This window comes from Phoenix dactylifera, unplaced genomic scaffold, assembly GCF_009389715.1.
Source record: "Phoenix dactylifera cultivar Barhee BC4 unplaced genomic scaffold, palm_55x_up_171113_PBpolish2nd_filt_p 000666F, whole genome shotgun sequence".
Taxonomy (NCBI): Eukaryota; Viridiplantae; Streptophyta; class Magnoliopsida; order Arecales; family Arecaceae; genus Phoenix; species Phoenix dactylifera.
Genome location: NW_024068053.1, coordinates 107,025 through 131,902, shown reverse-complemented (window position 1 = coordinate 131,902; position 24,878 = coordinate 107,025). Strand labels below are relative to the sequence as shown.

Here is a 24,878-nt window from a genome sequence, read left to right as displayed (position 1 = left end):
TCTCCTCTTCTGATCCGTCTTCTCAACCGGGTGGAAGAGGAGGAGAGGTGAGGGAGGAGAACCGGGAGCGGCTGCACGAAGGAGGAGAGGCGAGGGAGGAGAGAAAACAGAGCACTCTGTTTTCTCAACCAAAGGAAAAAAAAGGGATTTATGCTTTATTTTATTTATTTTATGCTAATCTCTTTTATAAAAATGCTTGCATCTCATATGGATAGCTAAATCTCTTTTAGCTAAGGCTAAGGAAAAGCCTAGCATTTTCTTCATGTATTTTCTTAAATCATCAATGGGATTTTAATTTTTTGATTTGATTTTTGGTGCAGTAGATTGATAGAATTATTTTAAACTTATATATTTTTTTGATTTTGTTATTTTTTCTGGGTATAACAGATGCTTAGAAATCCCTGTAGTTTAAAATAGAATTAGTGTAATGCTGCCCATAAAACTAAATCTATTTTTATTATGATTAATAGATGATTTTAAAAAAAGCATGATGAAGTGCTAGGCCGAATCCCTGATGCCTTAATTATAATTTTATCACTTCTAATATTATTTAGCCTTTAGTTTTTGTTCAGTATCAAATTCCTGTGGATTCGATCTCAGACTCACCGAGAATATTACTTGGCTACACCCTATACTTTGGGGTATCCTACGTTTAATTGTTTTTTTTAAAGAAAGAGCAAGATTAAAAACGTAGCAAGTTTTTTGGCGCCGTTGCCGGGGGATTTGCAACGTACGAACAAGAACAAGGCTGAAAATTTCAATTCTTTATTTCTAGTTCTTCAATTTTTCTTTATTTTTAACACGACTGAAATTTCAATTCTTTTCAGATTCAAGGGCGACACAAAGTAGACCATAACGAGAAAGATCAAGATCAAATTTTTGGATACCCGGAGTGAACAAACTCCGACCGTGAGTATTTAAATTAATTTTTTATTTTGTTCATACTAGTCCTCTTTTCCTAGATTAGAATTTTACTCTTGTTAAAAAAAATAAACAATTATTAATTAAAATAATAAAAATAAATAAATAAATAAATAATTTAGCTAGTTTCTTTGATTAATTATTCAAATGCAATTTAATGTCATGACATAAAATGTTAAAAATCTTCTTGATTGTTGCATATAGTGTAAAGCATTTGCATAAAATAATCTAAGGGCTGAACCTATTAAAAAGATAAGGTCGGGATTTTATCACTCGTCCTTAGCCCAAAAATCATCCCAATGCATAAATATCCTAAGCCTAATTAAAATCAACTAGCATTGGCCCCTAAGGATATTCGAGCTCAATAGGATGAAGACCACCGAAAGTTGCACCAATTTCGCTCTGTTATCTGATCGATGTCTAGCAAGCTTTGTCCCTCTAAGTGATTAAAGGGAGACAGTTTCTGTTCGAGGAAAGTGGGTTTTTAAATGGGACCTTTGCTACATGCATCGTGACCCCTCCACTTACCTAGGAGCTTACCTGGTCGACTAAGGCTAATAGACCGGATTGGAGGCTTAGGTGTCCTCTTCAAACCAGTTAGGAGCTGTCTAGAATTTTTAGAAAAAACCTTAGAACTTGTTGGGTGATGTTTTAATGCATGTTCTAATTAAACTTTTGTTTTATTGTATTAGGGTGTTTGTGTAAAAAAAATAATAATAAAAAATAAAAATAATAATAAAAAAAATAATATAACTCAGTATATGCTGTTGTGGGAGAGAGATAAAACAAATAAATTATTTTGATTTGAATTTAAAGATAAAAATTTAATTGTTCAAAATTCAAATAATCAAATGGAAGATAATGGTAGTAATCAGGGAGATAATGAATTTCAAGATAACTTACCTATTAGAACGCTTCGTGATTATCTACAACCCACTAGGACCAGTACTCCATCCTGTATGGTATTCCTACTACTGCGGGAGCTTTTGACATGAAACCAAGAATAATCCAATTAATCCCAAAGTTTCACGGACTTGATTCTGAAAGTTCCTATTTGCACCTGAAAGAATTTGATGAAGTGTGTTCAACACTTCATTTCAATGATGTCACTGAAGAGGTAGTTAAGCTTAAGTTATTTTCTTTTTCTTTAAAGGAAAAAACTAAATCATGGTTACACTCCTTAAGGCCTAGGACCATAGCTACCTGGCAAGAAATGACAAGAGAATGTTTTAAAGAATTCTTCCCAACACATAAAACAAACACACTTAGAAGAAATATCATGAACTTCGCACAAAAAGATGGAGAAACATTTTTTCAGTGTTGGAAAAGATTTAAGGGTCTTCTGCTTGCTTGCCCACATCATGGATAAAAATTTGGAGGATCATTAGTTTCTTTTATGATGGTTTGTCCTCCAATATGAGACAATTTGTAGAAATGATGTGTAATGGTGAATTCATGAGTGAGGAGCCAAATGAAGCCTGGGATTATTTTGATCTTTTAGCAGAAAATGCACAAGCTTGGGATACAACAGATAAAAATGAAAAATCTAAAATAGCACCTAATGCAAAAGAGGGAATATATCTTATTAAAGATGATAATGATGTCAATGTAAAAATTGCTAATCTGACTAGGAAGGTTGAAAGCCATGGAATTAAGCAAAGCTAATATAGGAAAAGCACAAGCTATTGTTGAAAGTATATGTGGAATCTGCGAGAGTAATGCACATGTGACCAAGGATTGTCCTACAATCCCTGCTTTTCAAAGAAGTGTTGCATGATCAAGCAAATTTCACCAAATACTTATAGAAGACCATTTTCAGAAATATATAATCCCTAGTTGGCGAAACCATCCTAACTTTAGTTGGAGACATGGACCCACTGCCAATGAATCTCAAGGAAATTCTGTTCCTACTCCTTATGTGCCACCACATAGGAAATCCCTTGAAGATACTTTGCAAACCTTCATGCAAGGGCAGACTCAAATAAATCAGAATACAATGCAATCACTCCAAGAACTTAAAAATTCTATAGGTAGAATTGAGGCTCAACTCAAATGTTAGGGAAAAAGGGGACATTTCCAGCCCAACCTCAATCTAACCCAAAGGGTCAACATGAGGGGCCATGAAGCAAGTTCATCCCAACCTAAATTTGAACAAGTTAAGTCTATCACAACCCTTCGTAGTGGAAAAATAATTAACAAAGAAATTTCGAAGAAGGATGCCAAACCTGAAAAATCTATTGAAAAGAAGGATGAAGATGATAATGAACAAGATGATCCAATACCCCATCACAAGATAGTTGCTCCATTCCCTCAGCGCTTGCTTGCAGCTAAAAAGGGAATACCTGACCAAGAAATTTTGGAAATCTTTAAACAAGTAAAGATTAACATTCCTTTATTAGATGCCATTAAGCAGATCCCATCTTATGCCAAATTTTTAAAAGATCTTTGTACCATAAAGCGAAAACTTTACGTACAAAAGAAAGCTTTTCTAACTGAACAGGTGAGTGCTATTCTCAAACACAACACCCCACCTAAGTATAAAGATCCTGGTTGTCCTACCATTATCTTGCATCATAGGAAACTTCAGGATACAAAGAGCCCTTCTTGATTTAGGTGCAAGTGTTAACTTACTGCCGTATCAGTTTATGAACAGTTAGGACTTGGCGAACTAAAACCCACCAAGGTTACTCTCCAACTTGCCGATCGATCTATAAAGATACCAAGAGGAATAGTCGAGGATGTACTTGTCCAAATTGATAAATTCTATTTTTCAGTCGACTTCATAGTATTTAGATACCCAGCCTGTCATAATTGTACCACTCCAATACCTGTCATTTTAGGCCGCCCATTTCTAGCTACTTCCAATGCTTTGATCAACTGTCGAAATGGAATAATGAAATGTCATTCGGGAATATGACTATAGATTTTAATATATTTAACATTTGCAAAACAACCCGATAATGACAACAAAAATGATGAAATTCATGGAATTAAACTGATTGACTCCATTGTAGAAGATGCTCTTGTCCCATCTCTTTCTTCTGATCCTTTAGACACATGCCTAACTCATTTCAGAAATACAGATATCAACCAAAACTTTAGAGAAATCAGTGCTATATTAGATTTAGCTCCTTTGTTGGATACAGATAGATGGAAAATCTCGTTTTGAAGAATTGCCCCTATGCAACAATAGTCCTCGACCATCTAGTATTCAAGCACCTAAACTCGAGCTAAAACCGTTGCCATCTGAGCTCAAGTACGCATACCTTGGTCAAGAAGAGACTATTCCTGTGATCATATCATCCCAACTCGAACAAAGTCAAGAATTAAAGTTGTTAGAAATTCTCAAAGAGCATAAGGGAGCAATAGGGTGGACAATTGTTGATATCAAAGGAATTAGTCCCTCAATTTGCACTCATAGAATCCACTTAGAAGCTGGTGTTACTGTAGTCAAAAATGCCAACAATGAATTAGTTCCAACTAGGGTCCCCACTATTTGGCGTGTATACATTGACTATAGAAAACTTAATTCTGTCACTAGGAAGGATCACTTTCCTCTACCTTTTATTGATCAAATCTTAGAAAGGTTGGCAGGACATAAATATTATTGCTTCCTAGAGGGCTATTCCGGTTACAACCAAATTGCAATTGATCTTGAAGATCAGGAAAAGACCACATTTACATGTCCTATTGGCACATTTGCTTACAAGAGAATGCCATTTGGGTTATGTAATGCTCCTGCAACCTTCCAAAGATGCATGCTCAGTATTTTCTCTGACATGGTTGAGCGCTTTTTGAAAGTCTTCATGGATGATTTTTCGATTTTTGGCTCCTCTTTTGAAAACTGTGTGGACCATTTAAGGCTAGTCTTAATTCGGTGTGAGGAGAAGAATCTAATGTTAAACTGGAAAAAGTGCCATTTCATGGTAACTAGGGGAATTGTTCTCGGGCATGTCATTTCATCTGAAGGAATTGAAGTAGACAAGGCTAAAATTGACTTAATTGCTAACTTACCCAACCCTAAAACTATCAAAGATATACGCTCATTTTTGGGTCATGCAGGATTTTATAGGAGATTCATTAAAGATTTTAGCTCAATATCCAAACCTTTATGTAATCTCCTTCAAAAGGAAACCCAATTTGTATGGTCTGAAGAATGCCAAAAGCTTTTGATAAACTTAAAAGCTTACTGACCTATGCTCCCATCATGCAACCACCCGACTGGTCGCTTCCTTTTGAAATCATGTGTGATGCTAGTGAATATGCAGTTGGGGTAGTTTTAGGGCAAAGAAAGGAAAGGAAACCTTATGTTATCTACTATGCCAAGTAAGGACTTTAAATAGTACACAATGAATTTACACCACTACGGAAAAGGAACTCTCGCCGCAGTATTTGCACTAGACAAATTTAGGTCTTACTTGATTGGATCCAAAATCATTATCTACACTGACCACGCTGCGCTTAGGTGGATCCTTCTACTCCAAGAATTTTGTCTAGAAATAAGAGATAAAAAAGGGGTAGAGAATGTAGTAGCTGATCACTTGTCCCGTCTCACTCTTTCAGATTTCTATAGACAATTCACCTATAAGAGACACTTTCCCTGATGAGCAACTCTTTAAGATCCAGTCGTCACCCCTAGTTTGCAGACATTGCAAATTTTCTTGTCACGGGTGAACTCCCGATTCATTGGAATAAACAGGATAAAAGAAAATTTTTGACCGAAATAAAAAAATTTTTCTGGGATGATCCTTATCTTTTCAAATACTGCCCAGACCAAATTATTAGGAGTTGTGGTACCTAATGATGAATTTATTAGTGTCATTTCTTTTTGTCATTCTGAAGCTTGGCGGTGGTCATTTCTCTACTAAGAAAACGGCTGCAAAAAATTTTACAGTGCGGTTTCTATTGGCCCACCTTGTTTAAAGATTCCCATAATTTTTGCAAAGCTTGCGAGCGTTGTCAAAAGTTAGGTGGGATAACTCGTAGGAATATGATGCCCCTCAACCCAATTTTAATTATTGAAATATTGATTGTTGGGGGAATAGATTTTTATGGGTCCATTTTCTCCTTCATTCGGAAATTTGTACATCTTAGTAGCCTGTAGATTATGTCTCCAAATGGATTGAGGCAATTCTTTGGCAAGAATAATGACCATAAAACTGTTTTAAATTTTTTACAAGAAAACATTCTTTTCAGATTCGGAACGCCTCAAGCCATCATCAGTGATGGAGGTTCACACTTCTGTAATAAGCCTTTTGAGGCTTTAATGCGAAAATATGGGATCACCCATAAGTCGCCACCCCTCATCATCCACAAACAAGTGGACAAGTTGAAGTATCCAATCGATCAATTAAGAATATTCTGGAAAAAATGGTTAACCCAAATCGCAAAGATTGGTCTTTGGCGTTTAACTGATGCACTCTGGGCTTATCATACAGGCTTTTAAAAAGCTCGATTGGTATGTCTTTGTACCGTCTTATTTTTGGTAAACCGTGTCACTTGCCCGTGGAATTGGAGCATAAAGGCTTACTGGGCTATTAAGAGATTTAATTTTGATATGGATTAAGGCTAGTTCACTACGCAAACTTCAACTTAATGAACTAGAGGAAATCAGGAATGAAGCATATTGAAGAATGCTCAAATTTATAAGAACAAAATAAAAGTCTTTCATGATAGAAATATTTATAAGGAAAACATTTGAGCCATCTCAGAAAGTTCTTATTGTATAATTCAAGACTTTCATTTATTTCCAGGAAAATTGAGATCTAGGTGGACCGGCCCATTTATAGTTAAAACTGTTTATCCGTATGGAACCGTTGAGATAGAGAATCCAAAAACCGGGTAATATTTTAAAGTAAATGGCCAACGTTTGAAGTTATTTTTGGGACAACTTTACCCCAGAGGTTGAATCGACCAAATCTGGGAGATCCTGTTTATCAGGATTGATCTCTATATCTACTAGAGATCCTCTGTTTGTACATAATTTTTTCTTTCTTTCATTTTCTATTGATATGACAATTGGTGAGCAACAACAGTGTTGCGGTCATTCTATCAAGTAAATTCGAACCTTCAGCCTTATTATCCTTCATACAATCATATTTAATGCATTCATGTTGAAACATTGGGGACAATGTTGAATTTAAGTTGGGGGAAGAGATTACTGTATTTTTCTATATATCATACAATTGTCATATATTTCAAAAAAAAATCTATTTAAATATATATATAAATAAATAATAATACAAAAAAATTATATATATGTATAATAATAATAATAGTAATAATAATAACAAACATATGTTTTGTTGCATTTAATTACCCACTTTAATTTTTTTTTCAAAGAAATAAACATGTGCAGCTATTAAGGCAAGGAGGCACATTATGACTTATTAGAGACCTATTATTAGATCCCCACACAAGTATTCAATGACAATAGGAAAGCCTTTGGAGTTCACTTGTGTTACCTATTTGTTTGTTAACTTTATTCGCAAGAGAAGTACGAGTGTTCTTGTCCTAAAGTTCATGATTTGGTTTTCACATAAAGATAGAGTTTTTGAAATTTTCGGCTAGATCACCTAGGTGCTTTATTTTCTGACTTTGTTGACCTATAGTCACAATACAGTCACATTATAAATTTTTTTTTAAAAAAGAGAGAAATAATACAGTTCGTCTTCACTGAGTAACCAGGCCTCTTGCCTACAAAGCAGCGAGTGTTCGCATAAAAAGATGAAAATGACTGAAATAAGTGACTAGTCTAGCCTCGTGGCGTAGTCTGGTTCGAGTAATTAAGTCCGAGGGGTGTTTCACCTAATGCCTTGAGCCAACTGGATCAAGAGTCATTGACCCAAAGCTCGTTACATGGACCTTACTAGAGCCTAATGGAGTTGGACTGTTGTAGTCACTGTGCAAAATATATATATATATATATAAATATAGTGGGTTAGTTAAACTAAAACCAAGTGACTTGTGGATGACTGGTTTGACTCCATTGTTTTAGAACTATATGTGATGAGAATACAAAAGTAAAATTTTCATACTATCATAATTAATATTAGAGCTAATTTTTTTTAATAAAATTGATTAATTAATGTTTTATTTGTGTCTGAGTGCAAGTAATTCAAGAGACCGAATAACGCTGGGTTTGAGCCCAATGCTTGGCATTCCGAACTCAACAAATCCCTTAGCGTCTCATCTGAGCCTCACGCCGCCCATCATCCGCATGCAATTCATATCACTGTATCCAGATGTTTCAGCTTAGCACAAGTGCCCGCGTTATGGAGCTTCTCAGCATCTTCAAAACCGTCCGTGTGGCTCTCCAAGCATCATGGCATCTCACCCAAGGGACCTAAGCCAAACCGGCTCTTTAATTCAAGACACATCTCATTCATGGCTTCCGTCTCCCTATTTCAAGAACATTCAGCCGCATTCCATTCTTCCCATCATTCATCTGAAGAGTCTTCTCAAAACATCAAAACAAATTCTCAACGGCAGCAAAAGGGAAGAAGCCAAACTGTCTGCATCCAATCTCAGCAACTTCCCATCCGTTCGGCATTCCAGCTTCTGCGATTCGACTTCATTCATTCCGCATGGCTTCTTGTCTCCCAAACGGATCATTCCCAAACCTCCACAATGTCTCATCCGCTCCCAGTAGGCGTTTCTTTCGGATCTCCCAGCCACACCGCTTAAGGTGTCCATAAAAGGAAGTGTAGAGGCGAGGAGAGGGGGGGTGTGTGGAGGCAGGAGGAGGACACGGAGTTGGGACGGAACAAGGAGACCATTGGGTGGAGGCAGAAGCCAGCCGACGGAGGAGAGGGGCGACCAGCAGGAGAGAAAAGGGAGTATCTTACCAGCCGGGCTTGGAGGAGGGAAAGCATCCAGGTGGAGGAGAAGAAGCCACGAAGAAAGAGGCCACAGATCCATCCAACCGGGCCACGGAGGGGAGAAGGCATCATCGGGAGAGAAAACAGAGTGCCCTATTTTCTTAAGAGAAGAAAGAAGAAAAAAAATATAAAGGGATTTATGCTTTATTTTATTTACTCTATGCTAATCCCTTTTATAAAAATGCTTGCATCTCATATGGATAGCTAAATCTCTTTTAGCTAAGGCTAGGGAATAGCCTAAGTATTTTCTTCATGTATTATTTTTAATCATCAATTAAATTTTAATATCATTTATGTGCAGTGAATGTTTAGGAATTACTTTAAACTTATACATTTGTTTGATCTGTTATTTTCCCCAGGGTATAGCAGATGCTTAGAAATCCCTATAGTCTAAAGTAAAATTAATGCAATACTGTCCATAAAGATCCATTTATTTTATGATTTTCCCCGCTTTATTTTCCAGTTAGGTCTTCACTCAGATCTAACTGAGGTAATAGGTGATTAAAAGAAATGCATGAAGAAGTACTAAGCTGAATCCCGATGCCTTAGTTATCCCAAGCTGAATATAACTTAGCCTTTAGTTTTTTGTTCATAGTCAAATCCCTGTGGATACGATCTCAGACTCACCGAGAATATTACTTCGCTACACCCTATACTTGGGGTATCCTACTTTTAATTTCTCTTTTAAAAAAGAGCAAGATCAAAAACGTAGAAATATGTACCTGGGATGTCTAGTTGGGATTGATAGCTTCATTTTTATATGCAAACCATTCTGGACAATTAACATGTGATATTCGGAAAATTTAGTGGGTCCGGTTCTAACAAATGGTAGTTATCACTTATGAATTTGAGTAGTGCACCTAGAACTCAAGCGGTACCTAATTGTGGCGGAGGTATAGGTATTCTGAGACGTCAAATTTACATTAATGGTTGCTATGTTTTAGAGTATCTTTTAAAATGATGTTTGTGGGTATCATCACTGCAAACCCTCACGAGACAACACTCGTCTACTAGGATAACCTAGGGGTTTAACGGCTTGTTGCACGTGCTAAGTGGCAATCGTAATGCTCTACGAAAGTGAGTAATTATTTTAATTCATGCATATTGATATATATTAATAAAATAAATAATATTTTTGTACCCTCATTTTATCATTTTCACACTTAAATTGCTAGAGACTAGCAATAAGCTAGTTGGGGGGTGTGATGAGAGTACAAAAGTGAAATTTTCATACTATCTTAATTAGTATTAGAGCTAATCTTTATTAATAAAATTGATTAAATTAATGTTTTATTTGTATCTGAGTGCAAGTAATTCAAAAGACCTAATAACGCTGGGTTTGAGCCCAATGCCTGGCGTTTCGAGCTCAACAAATCCTTAGCGTCGTGGAGATCCCAGCTCATTCACATTGCCCCCGCGTATTCCACGCCTGCATGGAAAATCCAAATGCAATCTTGTTCGCTCGTCCCATGCATCCACCTTCCAGATGCAACATTTCATCCGTGAAGCAACACCTAATGCATTTCACCTTTAATGCAATCCTCACAAGAGGGAGAGCTCTCCCAACAGTTTTCTTCATCCCATCTACCGTGGCTTCTAACGAACAGACAATGCTCCAATCTCATCTTCCCAACCGACCGTGGATCTCCCAAGCATCGTGGCATCTCATCAGCGTCCTTCCGTCTCCCCTGTTTCTTCCCAGCTCATCCACGCGTTCCAGCAGAAGAGTCCCAAGCGATTCGACTTCATTCATTCCCGTGTCTCAAGCAACCGGATCATCTCCAAGCCATGGGTCTTGCATTCAAATCCAACATCAATGTCTGCAGCTTCTCAAAATTCTGCAACGTTCCCAGCTGAAGAGTCCCAAGCCATGTCTCATCCCCTCCCAAAAGCTACCAAATCGTCCGCATTCGAAGCTCCCCATCCGTTCGGTTTGTCCTAGCAGCATTCCAGCTTCTTCAACATGCTATAAGAAGGAGCCGAGCGAGCAAGGTTGAAAGGGGGGGATCCAGGTAGAGGCGGGAAGAGGATTTCCATTCATTCAACCACAGCCGACGGAAGAGGAGGGAGGCCAGCAGCCGTGCGACGGAGGAGGAAGAGGCCAAGGGAACCAGCGAAGCAAAACACCTCATCTCCTCTTCTGATCCGTCTTCTCAACCGGGTGGAAGTGGAGGAGAGGTGAGGGAGGAGAACCGGGAGCGGCTGCATGAAGGAGGAGAGGCGGGGGAGGAGAGAAAACAGAGCACTCTGTTTTCTCAACCAAAGAAAAAAAAAGGATTTATGCTTTATTTTATTTATTCTATGCTAATCTATTTTATAAATGCTTACATCTCATATGAATAGCTAAATCTCTTTTAGCTAAGGCTAAGGAAAAGCCTAGCATTTTCTTCATGTATTTCCTTAAATCATCAATGGAATTTTAATGTTTTTGATTTGATTTATGGTGCAGTAGATTGATAGAAATTATTTTAAACTTATATATTTTTTTTTGATTTGTTATTTTCCCTGGGTATAACAGATGCTTAGAAATCCCTGTAGTTTAAAATAGAATTACTGTAATGCTGCCCATAAAACTAAATTTATTTTATTATGATTAATAGATGATTTTAAGAAAAGCATGATGAAGTGCTAGGCTGAATCCTGATGCCTTAGTTATAATTTTATCAATTCTAATATTATTTAGCCTTTAGTTTTTGTTCACTGTCAAATTCCTGTGGATTCGATCTCAGACTCACCAAGAATATTACTTTGCTACACCCTATACTTGGGGTATCCTACGTTTAATTATTTTTTTTAAAGAAAGTGCAAGATTAAAAACGTAGCAAACACTTTAATTCAAATTTCAAACAGTGGGCGAGTCGTCTCCAGTAAAGCATGAGTCGACTCCAGCAACAGCCGAGTCAACTCCAGATCGAGCTAGTCGACTCCAACCCCAACAGATATGTTGTCAAGGATGTGCAGACTGTGCAGAACGGCTAGAAATCAGTCTCTAACGGCTAGTTTCTGTAGAGAACTATTTAAATAGATGCAATGCAGTGAACAGTAGTAGACAAGAAAAGAGTTACTCTATCTGTGCATTAAGGCATTCTCAACCACCAAGAGTCTCTTGAGAGGAAAGACAAGCAAAAGAAGAAAGAAGCGCATTCAATTCATTCCAAGAAGCACTTTCTTCACATTCAAGGCTTTTCTTCTGACATCAACTCTTCAACGCTTTCAAGAAGAGATCCAGAGTTCGAGAAGCCCCTACTTCCCTTTCCAAAAACTGTTTGAAGGGCTTCTAACCTTACTTTATTCATATTGTTCATATTTGCTTTTTAAGAAGCTTTCTTGTATTCTTTCAAAATTGTTTTTCTTACTTGATTCAATCAGGGGATTGAATCAAGGGTTGTAAGGTTTGTTGGTGAGCCAAGGGTAAAACCAACGGGTGTAAGGGTTTGATTGTGATTCCAGTAAAACAATCGGATGGTTCTAGTTGGTGAGCCTGTGAAAACCGACCGAGTTCGTTGTGATCTCGTGAAAACAACAAGTTGGGTTGTGAACTTGTAAAACAATCGGCTGTAATCCTAGGAATTATAGTGAACTCCCAAGTGCGGCTTGGAAAGTGGATGTAGGAGCAAGAGTTGGCTCCGAACCATTATAAAATTTTCTTATGTTTGCATTGGTTATTTGTCTCTTCCGCTCTCCTTGTCAAGTAATCTATTTAACCTGCTTGCATGAGATTTAATCAATTACTAATTAAGTTTTTAATTTGTCAATAATTTATTAAAATCCAATTCACCCCCCTCCCTCTTGGGTTGTCTCCTTGGGCAACCGCGGAGTCGACTCAAAAAGTCGGAGATGGCTTGGAAGTTAGGAAAATTTTAGAAAGAAAAAGGATTCAATTTTTTATCGCACCTTGCCCCAACAACAATGGCTCAAGGTGTGAGTGAAATGCTCCTACATCAAAATACACATAAATAGCAAGTTAATTAATAGAAAAAGGAAGATTTAGTGAGGGAGAAGTTGAGTCAATTAAAGTTTTCTATGTTTATGATTGATACATAAATTATGAGTCCTTGATACAAGACTAAATATATTATAAATGCATGTATCAGTTAGGCAAGAAGCTAGAGAACAACAAGAAGAAGTCCCCTACTGCCTACTGTAAAGTTTTGGAGGCGTATCGAGGCCGTGCTGGATTGACAGGTGAGTGGGAGTCATGTACTTAGCACCATGAGCATTCTTAATTCATTTTCATGAATGTCGCCAATTGTGAATTGATTCCATTTGTGCATATTGATTGATATTGTAGTATATTTCTCTATAATCTTGTTTCTCCATGCTTGATTATTTTGTACATGCATTTGAGGGAACATTGAGAGGAATTACACGGGGTAGAAGAGTAGTCAAATTAGTTCCGAATTGTGAAATGACTTCTTTTGTAGATTGATTTTATTTTCTCTATTTCAAAGACTTGTAGAGCCCTTTTTAGTGGTATATTGAGTTGCATTGCACTCCCATGATTCCTCACTCCCAACCCTGATGTTAGTTATTGAATGGGTTGTGGTCGAGTGAGTGGTAGTCTTGATTATGCTTCCTTTTAGTAGAGCATTGGGAGGGTGCATTATGGTATTTATGCATGGTTTGGCAGTATCTTACAGGATACCTATAGTCGATGGGGTTAGACATCGGCCTGTGTGCATATAGTAGCCTTCTGGATAGGCGGAGCCCAATCCCTTCCTAGGAGGGATACAGCCCTAGGCGTAGGATCGGCCGATCCTGTGACTTATATATGGCTTGCCGCCGGGCAAAGTAAGATCTTACAAGGTGTCGTTAGTATACAGATGTGAGAGTGTTTCTATGGATTTCTATTCTGGATACCAGCCAGCATTTACATTATCAGTATGGTATCTTATCTTGCATATGCATATGAGAGTAGGAAGTTGTTGTGGTTCGCCTGGAACATAAGACCCACCTTCCGACAGTTGTCTAGTGATGACTTCGCATATTGACACCCCAATTTGCATATTTCAGTATTATAATCTATTGAGCATATTCATGATGTATCATTCATGTTTATTTGACTATTCTATATATGTTCCCGATGAGTTGATTGTGATTGTGGTGATACTGTGATGATTTACTCCATATTTTTTTTTAATGTTGAGTACCTTGTTATTGATGACTGCTCATATGATCTTGAGATTTCACCTCGAGCCATGATTATATCTTGTCTCATGTGTATAGTACTCTCTACTCCACTCAACTGAGTATTCATACACGCAGTCAAAGATCCTGTTGTGGATATGGGTTGACTAAGGATGGATTGGAAAGCAGGTATATATATATGTGTGTGTGTGTGTGTGTGTGTGCAGATTAGTTGTGTGCCTGTGATAATGTATTGCTATATATTGTCCAGGTTTATTATGTGACAGATTATGTGATTGCTGCTCTAACAAGTAGTGTTGTTGTATGTATTGAGATAATCCTGATAGATCAATATAGGAAAGATGATCATTTTGTGCATGCATCATGCCAAAATTTTCAGCATTTATTGATGATTGATAGGTAGTAGGGTTCTATGTGGTGGCTGGTGGACTTATGCCTACCCGCATCCTAGGACCATCGCGGCGGCCCGCCGGAATGGGGCGGTGGTCGTGACAGAAGGTGGTATCAGAGCAAAGGTTAAAAAGAGTCCTGTCAAAGTAATAGGATAAGTCAGGATTAAGTATAGGATTATACTATGGAGCATAGGGTTTTGTTGTAATGATATTTTATGAGTCATTTATAATTTAGTGGAACATATTATGACTCAGTGTGTAATAACTGCCTTCTCTCTTTGATTCTTTTACAGACATATAAAGAATACCTCCAAGGAGAGGACCTGCTCGTCCTGGAAGGAGGATGGAGCCAGAATATAGCCATTGGATGCGGGTTCCGCACATGTCGAGCCCCAAAGAGAAAAATCTCCTCCTGTAGGCCGACGGAGGGTTGATGATCAAGGGGAGGTGGGAAGTAGAGATGCACTGGTGGAACAGTTACTGGCGAAGAATCAAGCTCTGAGGGAGCAAATTGCTCGAGGGAAGCCTCCTACCCCGTCAATAACATCCATCCCACCTCTTGTACCTGTGCCGAGGAGTTTGGCCAGACGGGCTCTGGATGATGAGGAGATTAATGTACAGAACTTTCTGAGGCTCAGAACCCCGGAGTTTAAGAAGAAGAAGGTGAAGATCCTTAGAGATTCCTGAGAAAACTGAAAAGATTATACGGAGACTACCGTGTTCTGATGCAAGGGTAATAGAGCTTGTAGGGCTCACTATGAAAGAAGATGCCTGGGACTGTACCAGAGGCATGTGGGGGACAGATTGTACTGTAGGAATCCTCCAACCTGAGAAGAGTTCAGGCAAGCAGTGAGGATGAGTTCTTATCTCCCGCTGAAAGGCAGATTCGGGCTCTTCAGTTTGAGAGGCTGAAGCAGATGCCAGAAATAGCGTATCTGAGTACGCTCGTGAGTTTACCAAATTGGGAAGGTATGCTCCTTACATCATCCCCACTGAAGCTGCCAGGATAGAAAGATTCAGGCGGGGCCTGATTTTCCCACTATATAATGTAGTGCTGGCAGTAGAGGTCCCCACTTTTGTCCAGGCTGATTGATAAAGCAAAACAGTGGAAGACCAGAAACAAATAGGAAAGAGCTGAAAGAGAACAGAGGAAAGTGAGTGTGGAAAAAGAGCAAAGCAGCAGAAGTAGATCTGAGGGGAGCAGGTCTCTCGGAGGGGCCCCGATAGAGCAGTTTGCATGCTCTGCTCCACCTGCCCCACGTAAGAGGAAATGGAGGGAAAGGGATCGATCACAAAATACTTTTCTACCATCAGTACCTCGTCCTCCAGTCACTATGGCCAGAACTGAACCTAGGTTCCAATCATGGCCAGTGTGTAACACATGTGGGAGGCAGCACCCTGGCAGATGTAGAATGGGCCAGAGAGTATGCTACAGATGTGAACAACCGGATCATTTTGCTAGAGAATGCCCTCAGGATGTCACCTAGCAGTTTGTGCCTTCAACGTCCTACCCTTCTGTGCAGGAATGGATAGGCCTAGTAGTAAGGACTTGTATAGCATTCATCCTGGTTCCACCAAGATGTATCATGATATCCAAAGCATGTATTGGTGGAACAGATTAAAAATGAATGTGGCCAAGTATGTGGTTCTTGTTTGACTTATCAGCAAGTGAAATTTGAACATCAAAAACCAACAGGACTGTTGCAAGAGTTGCCTTTGCCCGAGTGGAAATAGGAAAGGTAACTATGGACTTTGTGGTCGGGCTGCCCAGAACACAAAAAGGATATGATTCTATCTGGGTGATTGTGGATAGATTGACAAAATCAGCCCATTTTCTACCGGTGAAGACCACATATTCAGTAGCTCAGTATGCCGAGATGTATGTGGATAGGATAGTGTCCTTGCATGGAGTGCTAGTTTCTATTATATCAGATAGAGGTTCATAGTTTACCTCTAGGTTTTTGGTAGAAACTCCATGAGGCATTGGGGACTCAATTTGATTTCAGTACAGCATTTCATCCTCAGACAGATGGGCAGTCGGAGAGGACCATTCAGACCCTTGAGGATATGCTTAGAATATGTGTACTGGGTTTCAAAGGTAGCTGGGATAGATACTTACCTTTAGTGGAGTTGCATATAATAACAGCTATCACTCCACTATTGGTATGGCACCTTATGAGGCACTTTATGGGAGGAAAATAGATCTCCCTTATGCTGGTCTGAGATTGGGGAGAAACATCTAGAAGGATCAGATTTGATCAGAGAGACATTCAGAAAAAGTGCCAATGATACCGGAAAGGTTGAGGATAGTGTTCTGGAGGTAGAAAAGCTACTCAGATGTTAGAAGAAGAGATGTGTAGTTTGGCACGGAGGATCATGTTTCCTTAAAGATCTCTCCTATGAAAGGAGTAATGAGGTTTGGAAAGAGGGGCAAGCTTAGTCCCCGATACATTGGCTTCTTTGAGATACTAGACAAGGTTTGGTAATGTATCTTACAGCTTAGCACTGCCTCAAACCTCAGCCATGTGCATCCCAGTTATTCCATATATCTATGCTCCGAAAATATGTGCCGGATCCATGCCATGTGCTACCAGTGCAGGAAGTTACAGTAGAGGGAGACTTTTCTTATGAAGAGCTTCCTGTAGCTATCCTTGATACTTCTGATCAGAAAGCTGAGAAATAAGGAAATATGTATGGTGAAGGTCCAATGGCACCGGCCACAATGTTGAAAAATGCACTTGGAAGTCGGAGCAAAGTATGAAGAGCAAATACCCTCACCTCTTTGAATAATCAGGTAATTTACTCTTTTAAATTCGAAGACGAATTTTATATAAGGGACGGAGGATGTAATAACCCCCAAAAAAAATTTATATAAAGAAGGATAGAATAGTCCTTAAAAATTGATATAAGGGATAAAATTGGAAGGAATCAAAAGTTAATGGCATAATTGGTAGATGCATTAAAGTGGCAAGGGCAAAATAAGGATTTAGCATTATGATGTGATTTAAATGGGGGTTTGGGGTGCTGTGGCGTGGAGTGAAAACAGAGAAGGAGAGGGAGAGTTACAAAAGAAAGAAGAAAAAGAAGAAGAAAAAGAAGAAAGAGGAAGGGAATTTGAAGTGGAGGGGAGCTTCGGTTGCGTTGCCAGCTGAAGCGAAAAGCGTAGATCCTTTTCCTCTATGCAAAGTTTTCATAAGAAAAAAGGAAATTACCCCCATTCCCTACCTAGTATTCTAGAGATTTAGGCTATAGAAAGGGTAGATGACATTTTAGAGGAAGTTAAAAGAGGAGTCGGATTTCGACAAGATTTTTCCGAGACCTGCGGAAATCTGTGTCGAATTCTGATTTCAGCGAATTATTTCGAGGGTCAGTCGGCCTCCGATGGTGATATATATTACTATTCTGGAAATCCCCATGAGTGTAGAATGTTCGGTAAAAATTTCAATAAAATTTGGAATTGGAAAGTGGAATCAAAAATCGGGATGAAAGTAACCCGCTGTCAATCTGGATACTACTGTTCATCCAAAATGAAGAAGGTGAGAAAAATGATGGGAGTTGCCTCGAAACGCGCCGGAGTCGACTCGAAGTCAACTGGAGTCGATTCAGGGCAGATTGGGATCGACTCGAGCTAGGCGGAGTCGACTCGAGAGGTTCCGGAGTCGACTCGAGCCTCAGCGGAGTCGACTCGGAAAGTCGAAGACAGCTTGGGAGTCTAGAAATTTTAGAAAGAGAAAGGATTCAATTTTTTTATCACACCTTGCCCAACAGCAATAGCCCAAGGTGTGAGTGAAATGCTCCTACATCAAAATACACATAAATAGCAAGTTAATTAATAGAAAAAGGAAGATTTAGTGAGGGGAGGAGTTGAGTCAATTAAAGTTTTCTATGTTTATAATTGATACATAGATTATGAGTTCTTGATACAAGACTAAATGTATTGTAAATGCATGTATCAGTTGGGCAAGAATCTAGAAAACAAGAAGAAGAAGTTTTCTGCCGCCTACTGTAAAGTTTTTGGAGGCGCATCGAGGCCGTGCCGGATTGACAGGTGAGTGGGAGTCATGTACTTAGCACTATGAGCATTCTTAATTCATTTTCATGAATGTTGCCAATTGTGAATTGATTCTATTGTGCATATTGATTGATATTGTAGTAGATTCCTCTATAATCTTGTTTCTCCATGCTTGATTATTTGTACATACATTTGAGGGAACATTGAGAGGAATTATAAGGAGTAGAAGAGTAGTCAAATTAGTTCCAAATTGTGAAATGACTTCTTTTGTAAATTGATTTTATTTTCTCTATTTCAAAGACTTGTAGAGCCCTTTTTAGTAGTATATTGAGTTGCATTGCACTCCTATGATTCCTCACTCCCAACCTGATGTTAGTTATGATTGGGTCGTGGTCGAGTGAGTGGTAGTCTTGATTATGTCCTTTTTAGTAGAGCATTGGGAGATGCATTATGGCATTTATGCATGGCTTGGCAGTATCTACAGGACACCTATAGTCGATGGGGTTAGACATCGGCCTGTGTGCACATAGTAACCTTTGGGTGGGCGGAGTCCAGTTCCTTCCTTGGAGGGACACAGCCCTAGGCGTAGGATCGACCGGTCCTACGACTTATATAAAGCTTGCCGTCGGGCAAAGTAAGATCCCGCGAGGTACCGTTTAGTATACAGATGTGAAAAGTTTCTTTGAATTTCTGTTCTAGATACCAGCCAGCATTTACATTATCAGTATGGTGTCTTATCTTGCATATGCATGTGACAGTAGGAAGTAGTTGTGGTTCACCTGGGGCGTAAGACCCACCTTCCGACAGCTGTCTGGTGATGACTTCGCATATTGACACTCTGATTGCATATTTCAGTGTTATAAATGTTAGATGTATGCCCTTGAAGCCAATCTGCCTGACACATTGTTAATTCTAGGAACATAATTTTGTACTTGACTATTTATTATTGAATAAATAAAAGGCATCTTCTTCATTCATATTGTTTATGTGTCTATGAATCGTCCAAGAATTAATAAGATGATGATGCGTATTCTTAAGAGTTAAGAATTTGAGCCATGCATCATTGGTGATTAATTTCTGAATGCTCCTGATCAATGGATCATCACAAGGATGGTGATCGATCCATCAGTGCACACATTGCTTTCCTTATGGATGGACGAGACTCGAGTCCACAGTGTGGCGACACTGAAGTAATAGTGCAGGTGCTTGTTAAGAACAAGGGTACTGAGCGTGACCAAGACAAGAAGTCACTTGGATGTCTATCCACTCGTCAGTGACTTGCTTGATGTTGCAGTAGTGTGACTGGTCCTTTGACCTGCGATGCTTCGGCTACTCACAGTGAGGTTATTGTAGTTTGACTGCACATATACATGGTCTCTAGCCATATGGGTCCATGCAGTGTAGATTGGCTGCAGTAGGTTCACTGTAGGAGTAGGGTATGCACCTATAAGGAATCTATCGACCTTGATAGATAAGGAGAGATCCTATGTGATTTATAAGACTGAGTTCGTAAGACCTCGGCCGGGGCAGATTGCAGTGGAGAAAGAGTTTCCTCTCGAACTTAAGTCGAATAAATCTTGACATATGACAGACGATGGGGTTTGACGAGTTATCCATGACCTCCGTCCTGTAGGGATCCACGATAGAGGACTGTATCACATGATAACTGCACCTAGAGGTTCATCATTCCATTCTGTTGGGTAGCCACTACATGCTGCTAGGTGTCACTGGTGGATGGTGGGACTCACAGGGATTATCTCGATGATCGATTAACCCTAATGAGTAGAGTTGGAATCGTTCCGATCCATTTAAAGGAGTTTTCAATGATATTGTGATAGAGATCACAATATATCTCACTACCAGTCAGAATAGAACCTATGGGGTCACACACACTAGAGGCATTGACCATCCGATGGTTGAATCGTGATTAGGAATCACAAGTAATCAATTCGATTGATAATAAGTTGAAGAAGGAACAAAGGGAATTAATTAATTGGACTTAAAACAAGAGTCCTACTTGGAGTAGGATTCCTAGAGTCCTAATTGGATTAGGACTAGGATTCCTATTGGACTGGGATTCCTACTTGGACTGGGAATCCTATTTGGAGTAGGACTAGGATTCCTACTTGGAGTAGGATTCCTATAATCCTAATTAGATTAGGAGTTTTGAATTAATTTGGATTCCTACTTGAAGTAGGATTCCTAGAGTCCTAATCGGATTAGGACTTCGAATTCAAATCAGAGTCCTAATTGGATTAGGACTAGAATTAAACAAGTCCTAATTGGATTAGGATTTCTTAAGTCCTAATTAATTATTAATCTAATGAATCAACATGACTCCTAATTGGATTAGGATTGAAGAGTTCAATTGAGTCATGGTTCATTCAAGTTCTAATTGGATTAGGACTAGTATAGATTGAACCCAATTGATTCATGATTTGGTTAAAGCCTAATTGGATTAGGACTAGCCATAAGAGGACCCTAATCCTCCTTAAGGAGGATTAGGGCATCACAAGAAGGAGGGATCACGCCCCTCCTCCTTATCCTCTTGGGTGCGGCATGAAGAGGGGGGCGCCCCTCTTGGAATCTATCAAGGAGCTCCTACAAAGTAGGAGCTCCACATGCTATTTAAGAGGGGCATGGGGCCTAGGGCATGTGAAAAGCCCTCTCCTCTCTCAGCCGTGGCCCTCCTTTCCTTGTTCAGCCGCAAGCAAGGAGAAAGAAGTGTTGGCGGCCTCTCTCCTCCCTTCCTTCTTCCAACGCAGGAAAGAAAAGGCTGCAAGCAAGCTTGGTTCTTCATCCACTTCATCCTTCTTCTTCCTCCTCCAAGCACAATCAAGGGTTGATTAAGAGAGAGGAATCAGCCATCAAAAGTTATCTCTGCAAGGGAGCTAGCACCCCGGGGAGATAGAGAGCTTGGATCGGTTCCTGCTTCGTGTGGATACCCGTAGAGGCCGGGCACTTGAACGGCTTCAAGCGAACCTTCATCCAAAACCACGATCATCAGTTTGCGGTGATCATCTACCCGCACAAGGTGAAGATCTGATCTTCTAATATTTTTAAAAAGTTTTTAATCCTTATCTATCTACGAACGGTTTTTGAAACAACGTTCATGCGATGAACGGTTGATCCCGCGCATGCCTCTTCCGCTGCATCTGAAATTTTTAAATTTCTGCGGCATGGGCGGGTTCCTAACAGTGGTATCAGAGCCTAGGCATCGTAGATTAAGGTAAGGATTAATTATTAATAGGCTTATTAGATCTGAAATTTAAATGGTTATGCATGCTGAAAATTTTCTGCATGCAGATTTTTTATAGGGTGCTGATTTTTGCATGCTGATTTTTATGTGATAAATGATGATTCTAATTGCATTGTTAATGGGATTACAAAGTTTAGAATCATGATTAGCATGATCAGCAACCTATGTCATGAGATAATCAGTTAGATTTCAGATCTGAAAATTATAATTGCTGCATGTGGTGATGATCATAGGATTCAAACCCTTTTGGTATCAAATGTAATGACCTGCGATGTGATCTGTAATGTCATGTAATTTTTCAGATGCTTGCATGCATCTTATTTGATGTTTTGAGAGGCCTGCGTGCCTCCTAAAAGGAGATGTAATTTATTATTATTTTTATTTTACATCTGGTTGTATTTCTGTGATGTGATGTACGTCAACGATCAAGTTGAAGACAAGGCATGAGATGAACGGCGATCTAAGCGGTTGATGGCGATTGGATCAAGAGTTGATCAAGGATCGAATCAAGGAGGCTTGGAACCAATTCAAGAGTTGAAGACCAATTGATCGATTGACGTGCATGTGCTTGTAATATGACCTAATTAGAATCCATGATCATCACTATTTAAAGTTTAGCTTTATTTGATGCTGCGATTATAACTGCCTGTGATGTGCCGTTTGCATGTGATGTGAATGAGAGCGGGGTAGATAGGTTTACATGTGATGTAACAAACCCAATGAGACCTAAATAAAACCTTCAATCAAGTCGAGAGTGAACCAACATGAGCAAGTCATATTAGATTAATTGATCTAATTGGTGTCTAGGAAAGCATGAAAGGTGGTTACTTAATTAGGACCTTACTCTCTGAGTAAGGGAGCCTCCCACCTGCTTACCTGGCCAATTGTTCGATTACCTCTTATGAAGAGCTCAAGTTGTAAACCTAAGACCTGATTAACCGATATTAAGTCCATAGGTCTTCCACCGTAGTAGAGCTGCTAAGGTCTTTCTGATGTTGATTTGTCTCGGCTGGATACAGTGGCAAGTTGCATCGGGGGGCTAGACCTCTCTATAGACATGAGATGTTGTAGGGTAAAGGGGGGTTGGGCACCAATAACTGTTAGGTGAGGACCAATGACGACTTTATTTCTACGGTTATACGGTGGGTCGACTTAACTAAGAATGAGACCAATAACTGTTAGGTGAGGTCTTCATGCCTTAGAGACCAAATTGCACTGCAACATGCTTGAGAAGCATTGTACAAGAGTGTACACTCATCCATCTATGTGTCACCAATAACTGTTAGGTGAGGTGCCATGTAGATTGGTGAGACCGCAGTACCCACTAGAAACCCTTGTCGCGTAGAATTCCGTTTCTTACCAGGAGAGTGTAAGGGATTCGAGAAAATAGTGGAAGGCACATTTGTTCTAAAAGACCCTAGAACAAATTAAAGATCAAGTACAAAGTCTAACTAGAATCTTACTCTCTGCAGATTACAATGTCAGCTTCAAATCTTTGACCCGTATTATTGAGACCAACCGACTGACCGGAACCAATTACAAGGACTGGCTTTAGAAACCTCAAATTGTTTTGAATTATGAGAAACTGTGCTACATACTCGAAATGATATTCTAGACTACAGCATGTCCTACTGATGATCAACGTGAGATGCATCAAAAGTGGACGGATGATGACATCAGAGTCAAGTGCTATATCATGGCATCCATGTTCAACGAACTCCAATGCCAGCATGAGAACATGAAACTGCTAGGAAGATGTTGGCAACCTACAAGAGTTGTACGGTGAATAGAGTGCACAGCTCGTTTGAAGTATCCAAGAGGCTCTCAAGCAAAGATGCGCGAGGGGCAATCTGTCCATGATCACGGTCTGACCATGATCAAAGATCTGGAGGAGCTTGAGAAGCTCGGAATGAACATGCACAAGGAATTGCAAGTGGATTTGATCTACAGTACTTCCTGATTCATTTGGACAGTTTATAGTAAACTACACATAATAAGATTGAATGCACTAAGACTGAACTGATTAATATGTTGGTAACTGCTGAGGGAGCCTTGAAGGGTTCAAGGGGCATTGTCCTTGCTGCTGAGATGATTCTGGTTGCAAGAGAAAGTCTACTTGGAAGAAAAAGAAGCCTGCAAAGAAGCAGAAGAAAGACAAGAAGCCAGAAGGAAGTTTAAAAGAAAAAGACTAATGACAAAGGAAAATGTTTCCACTGCAATGTGACGGCCACTGGAAAGAAACTGTCCTTCATATCTCGAGAGCCTGAAGAACAAGAAGGCAACACCTTCAAAAGGTATAGACTTGCTCGTAATTGAAACTAATCTAACGGTTTCTTTACTTCCAGTTGGGTTATAGATTCTGGTTCTAGTGCTCACTTGTGCACTACTATGCAGGGTCTAAAGGAAAGTAGAAGGCTGGCGGAAGGTGCAATAACCCTTCGGATTGGCAATAGAGCAAAAGTTGCTGCTATGGCTGTGGGCACCTTTCTCTGCGACTACCGTCTGGTTTAGTTTATTACTTAGAGACGTTATTATATACCTGCTGCTAGCAGAAATTTGATTTCTGTTTCGTGTCTAGCACAGAATGGTCATGTTTTTACATTTGACAAAGACTGCTGTTCTATTATTTTAGAAATAAAATAGTGCACGTGGTTTCATGATTGACAGTCTCTATCATTTGCATATGGATGAATTTGTAAATATTTCTGAGCAAGAAGTGATGCTAAAGGATCAAGAGATCCAGGGATGAGATAAACCCGAAGTATTTGGGCACCTCAGGCTTGCCCATATTGGAGAAGACAGAATGAACAAAATGGAGAAAGATGGGCTTATCGGCTCATTGACTTCCGAGTCATATCTAGTTTGCGAGTCCTGTCTTCAAGAAAAAATGGCTAGATTACCCTTTGTAGGACATTGTTGCCCAGTAGATACAACCCAAGAGGGGGGGTGATTGGGTCTTTTAAACTTTTATGCTACTCTAAAACTTTTTGATTAACTATGCTAGTTGTATAGATGCACAGTGAAAGTTAAACTTAGCAAGGGTTTGATGTATAGACTTCGACTTGATTAAATATGCTTGCAACTAAAGGATGTGCGGATAAGAATTAAGCAAGCAATTTATCTAAGTAAGTAAGTGTGTTATTAGACAATACTAGAGGCATTACAAACACAAAGGACATATAGTAGTTCGGTGCACCCCAGCACCTACATCCACTCCCCAAGACCTCTTGGGAATTTTACTATAATCCTACCGATACAGCAGTTGT

The 24,878-nt window shown here is 39.3% G+C and overlaps 1 non-coding gene across 1 annotated transcript; it reads right to left on the bottom strand.

The window, feature by feature from the left end:
• Positions 1–2,182: 2,182 nt before the first annotated feature.
• Positions 2,183–2,289, bottom strand: LOC120106858. The gene has a single exon (XR_005508855.1). It is a non-coding gene; the product is annotated as a small nucleolar RNA R71 (small nucleolar RNA).
• Between the last annotated feature and the right edge of the window lie 22,589 nt (positions 2,290–24,878).